General features: G+C 36.9%; 1 long non-coding RNA gene across 8 annotated transcripts; it reads left to right on the top strand.

The window, feature by feature from the left end:
* Nucleotides 1-452: 452 nt before the first annotated feature.
* Nucleotides 453-2875, top strand: LOC127075931 (uncharacterized). Of its 8 annotated transcripts, XR_007786703.1 has the most exons (5): nucleotides 453-867; nucleotides 1297-1349; nucleotides 1487-1581; nucleotides 2154-2269; nucleotides 2382-2875. It is a non-coding gene; the product is annotated as an uncharacterized LOC127075931 (long non-coding RNA). The 8 variants fall into 8 exon arrangements; XR_007786705.1 differs by having other exon boundaries at nucleotides 1487-2269; XR_007786708.1 differs by having other exon boundaries at nucleotides 453-1372.
* Nucleotides 2876-5275: the final 2400 nt, after the last annotated feature.

Below are 5275 nucleotides of genomic sequence, written 5' to 3'. Positions count from 1 at the left end.
AGTTCTAATTTTCTAACTAAAACTAATGAAGTCAATAATCCTAATATTTCTAAAATCTAATCAAAAAATAAAATTTTCAAAACATGTTAACTAATTCAATTTTAATATTTCAAAAATCTACTAAATCTAATTGAGAAAAAACCTAATTAATTTCTAAAATTAAAATCTAAATTTGATTAACCTAATTGAAATGTATTTAAAAACTAATTAGTCTAAAAAAACTCCTAATTAACTAAAGAAACAAAAAAGTAAAATGGGCTCCAAACAACATGGTTCGGCCCAAGAAAGGTGAGATCTGAACTTGAAATAGGGCTCAAAGCAGAGCCCCATTCTTCACTGCCAATCTCATGGGGGGTGCAGCGATGCAAAGTCTGGTGTCAATCCGAATTCATGGGCCAGATGTACAAGGCCCAAACCTAAATCCAAACAGAATGAACAGATTTGCCAAACAAACCAGAGGCGCACACATTCAAAATATGGTCTGAGACATTTTTCCTCCGCGCCAAAAATCATCTCCGGTGGCGGCGGAGGTCCAATCATCCAACACAACATACCCTGAGAACCGTCTCAACTCGCTGGTCCTCATTTTAAACATGGATATCTCTAATTCTTCGCCAAACTCAAGAATTGGAGAAGACTAGAGTGGAAACCCTAGGTCTCAAATCCTCAATTACAGACCAATGAGTAAAGAAATGGAGCTCAAACCATATGGGTTTGACTCCTCGCGCAGAGGCTTACATCACAGCAAAAAGAAGTGGTCAAGAAAATGAGTTTTCACCAACCTTCGAAGCGGAGGTGTGCTTAGGTGTTCGTTGAAATTGAAGAAGACGAAACTCAAGAAAATACCGGAGAAATATGATTATCCATGTATAATGATTCAAATCCTTGCTTTGCGTATCATATTCCTTCTTCTACTTCTTCTTGTTCTGATCAGTGAGGGGAGTGAGGTTCAGCTCAACCTGATTGAAGCTTCGATGAGAAGCTTCAATTGTTATGAATTTGGAGCTCTGAGTGAGGGTTGAAAGGTTTTGCAGAGTGAGATTCTGAGCTTGAAGGCGATGACAAAAGTGACAGCATGATAATGATGATGATGATGATGGTGTTTAAATAGGAATTAGGTTCGAATTTCATGTAGGTTTGGAGTGAGGCTTAGAGTTTGTTACGATTGGCTCACTGAGTTAACTGTTAACTCAGTTAGTTAGTGGATTGAAACTCAGTTAGTTAGTGGATTGAATGAATGAGTCTAAATTTGTTAATTAAAATACTCAAACTCTTACCTTTGACTGATTATTGCAGGTTGAAACTTAAGTGGAATTAGGCTTAATCATGAGTGATGATCTGCTGAACAGGTTTACCCTTTAATACAAGCTTGGTTAGTGCTGTGAAATGGAACTTGTGAATTAGTTTAGGCAATGTTATATGTGTTGGTTGTAGCTGGTACAGGTTTCTTGTGTTTGGGTTGATGCATATTGCTTGACAATTTCAGGTTGGTAACTCATATGGAAGTAAGGTAGGGCAAACTGGTTGATTGATCAGGATGAAATGTTGCCTTCATGCTGCAAGATTGTTGAGCTGGAGATGGTGAGTTGAATTGTTGTGCTCATATTGAAGTTGTGTTCATTGCTTTGTTGTCTTTGATTGTTGTAGATTTGTTGGGATGTTGCAGCATTATGTTGTTGCAGGATTGACTTGCAGCATTGTGTAGTGCATTTCCAACTGAAAGTGAGATTGAGTTGTGGATTTGTTGCACTTACCTGCTGCATATTTGTTATGGTTTGTTTGATGTTTTTCTTATTGTTGTGTTGCTATTGTGAGCAATTATGCTACTGTTGTAGTTTGTGTGTTACAGGCTGATATTATTGAGATTGTTTGGACTTTGTAGGCTTGGTTAAGGCATTGTTATTGCGGAAATTATTGCAGATTTATTGATGTGGTTGCTGACTTATTGCAGGGTTTTATAATAGTGTTTTTGTGTTGATTATGGTCTGCAGTGGTATGCTTATGTTGCAAGCTAGTTCCTAATCCGGCCTTAAGCAGGATTTGCATGTTTTTGGTGCATGTTCTTAGTCATGTTGTGTTGCAATTGCATGGTGTGCATTCTGATGCATTGTAGGTCTGGTATTGCCTTGACAATTTTGAATTTGTCTCTGCAGGATGCTAACTGTTTTGCACTATGATGCTTGCAGTATGTCATGAACTATTTGCCACCTGCTTTGATCAACATGTTGCATTGCTGTTGGATGGTGTTGTGGTCTGACTTTGTTCCCTGGTATGTGGCTTGGCATATGCTTCATGGTTTCGGAAGGTATTCTTATGGGTTCACTCATGGATTGTCCTTGATGTTTGTTCTAACCTGGTCTCTTTTGCTGATATTTCAATAGGCTATGCATGATGATGGTGAGCATTTGACAGATTGGTATTTGGCATGATTAGCATAGGTCTTGTTAGCAACAGGGTGGTTTGAAGTTCAACTGAGTTCTGCAACTCAATGATTAGAAGCTGAATACTCACTTGTGTGCATGATGTAAGACCACATGCTGGTGGAATTGTGCATACTAGCAGGGTGCAACAAGGCCAACACCAAACACACTTAGGCATGGGCAAGCAAATGCAAGTATGAAGCCATAAGGTGGAAATCCAAATTCAAATGGTTAGCTCAAGGTCAAGATGGCCATGGGAGATGAAGTTAGGGATATGGTTGGTTATGTAATGTTTTTATGGTGAAAAATAAATTGGGTTGACTTTGGTCAAAGTTGACCAAAAAATCAACTGTTGATCAAAGCTAAGACTTGGCCAAAATTGTCAGTTTCTTGTATTCTTTCATGTGATGGACACTTTTATGGTTTATGAATGGGAATTGATGCTTGTTTGACAATTTTTATGGACCTTGATGCTTATGGTATGAATACAATTGATGTTTAGATGAATTTTGATATGAACTTGAATTGATGAACATGATGTGTAATGCATTTGACTTTTGTTAATTCCTTGTATTTTTTATTGGCAGTAATTTTGGTAAAACTAACTTAGTTGCAAACATGTTGAAGAAGATGTCCTAATATGTGGTTGTGAAATCTTGTCTGAAACAGGTTTTGCTCTTGGCAATGTTTGTGTTTAACTAATTACAAATAATTCTAGGAATATTAAGCATTCCCATGTGACGTTCGTGATTGAGGAATCCGAGATTCTAATTGTGGTTAACAAATTCTGTTTTCTAAATGTTGAGACATTTTAGGAAACTTTTGATTTATAATCTAATGTTGTACAACTGGTTCACGTGGAGCGCAAGGCCCAAATCCAGTTCATTCTATGGCTATATATAGAATGTCTCAAAACCTAATTGGAGACGAAGAAAATAAGATAGTTGATTGTATTAGGGTTTGAATGTATGAGTTATTTGTGAGTCTCTCAAATATCATCTTGATATATGAGTAGGACTGTGTTAACTGGTTGTAAGAATTGTCAATCACTCATAAGCTTTTAAGCATTGAGTGATTGTGTGTCTGTGAAGTGCGACTTCTGAATTTCTTGTAATTGTTTAAAGTATAACAGTTGTGATCGATAGGGAGGTGAGAAGGGTATCACACCTAGGAGAGTCTTAGGTAGAAGTTAAGCACGGGTAGTGATTAGGGTGTTAACTTAAAATTGGAGATAGTTTGCAGAAGGCCTACAAACTAATACTATTTAGGGATTTTCCTCCCTGACTTGGTAGCCCCCAGATGTAGGTGTTGTTTTTCATCAAACTAGGTTAACAACTTTGTGTTCTGTTAATGTATGTTTCTCTATATGTAAGTTGTCCTGTTATTGATCAGATATCAGTGTCTCGACATCTCATAGGACATTTGATATCTGTATACCAAAATTTTAATTGGTATCAGAGCAGGCATCCTGCTCTGTTTCTGGGTGAGATTCAGGGAAGATAATTTCTGGTACAATGGACAAGGAAGGGGGATTTGTGAATATACCACCCATTATTGATGGAACCAACTATGACTACTGGAAAGCACGTATGGTGGCTTTTATCAAATCCATGGGCAGCAGGGCTTGGAAATATATGGTCAAGGGATGGGATCAATCAATGATTAGAGACAAAGATGGAAAGATCACTGATGAGCTGAAGCCTGGGGAAGACTGGGATGATGAAGATGACAAATTAGCTTAGGGAAACTTCAAAGCTTTGAATGCTCTATTCAATGGAGTGGACAAGAACATCTTCATACTAATAAACAATTGCACTGTTGCTAAAGATGCTTGGGAGATCTTAAAGACTGCTCATGAAAGAACCTCCAAGGTAAAGATAAATAAGATACAAAGGCTTGAGCGAATTACCTTATCATGAAATAAGGACCTTAGTATGTACCAAAAAATACAGGAAATTAGGACCTAACAAGAATCCAATGAGTCAAACTCAATGCATGACCAAGATACTAGGTATAAAGGTGACCTTTCGTGCTTAATCTCAAGCACGCATAAAAAAAATTTGTCATCATTTTTCAAAACAACATATATCATCCTGATAATTATTTTCAGTGTGATTTAGGGAAAAATCAATTTCCTCTATTTTGAGTGTTCAAAGCCTGTCTCCAAAATTCTTGCATCTTCAACTTCAATTGAGTTCAAATATTGATAACGAGAGTTTTGTAATTGATTGAAGGAGGCGCGCACTTGAAACTAATCGTTATTGGAGATCTTGTTGAGCTTTCAGGTAGTTAGAAAGATTCAGGGATTGTTAATGGTGGTGACAAATTCCATCGAAAAGAAGTAGGTTCTTCTCTCCATAATTGTCCTAGTAGTGACTGTGTGAAAGGCTACGGATAAGGCATAGGTCTTCTCATATCTTCGAACAATTTCACCGCTCAAGGAATCAATAGGATCAATGAGTTGATAGCTACACATGAAGGCTTGGAGAAGAATTGGTGTTATTGGAAGATTCAAGAAACGTATTCGAGTAAATATTATGTTGAAGAGTTTAAAAAATGTGTTGTATACAAGTCAAGATCCAAATTAGGAGATTTATTTTATCAGTTGTATTGTGAATTGGTGACTTGTATGAACTCTTGGAAACATTTTTCAAATAACAAGGAACTATGCAGCTTCCAATGGGAAATCATTGAAGAGTGCACGTAGGAAAAGCGATGACAAATGCAAAGCACTATAAATATCGGTGTCATATCTCTCAATCTTACTCTGGCATTCAAATTTGTAGTGATTTCATGCTTAAGTTTTTCAATTCCGTCGTATTATATCATTTGTTCTTGATAGCGATTTATTAGGT

The sequence above is a fragment of the Lathyrus oleraceus genome, chromosome 4, assembly GCF_024323335.1.
Source record: "Lathyrus oleraceus cultivar Zhongwan6 chromosome 4, CAAS_Psat_ZW6_1.0, whole genome shotgun sequence".
In the NCBI taxonomy this organism is placed as follows: Eukaryota; Viridiplantae; Streptophyta; class Magnoliopsida; order Fabales; family Fabaceae; genus Lathyrus; species Lathyrus oleraceus.
The sequence above is the reverse complement of the archived record's forward strand: the minus strand, read 5'-3'. Positions and strand labels throughout refer to the sequence as shown.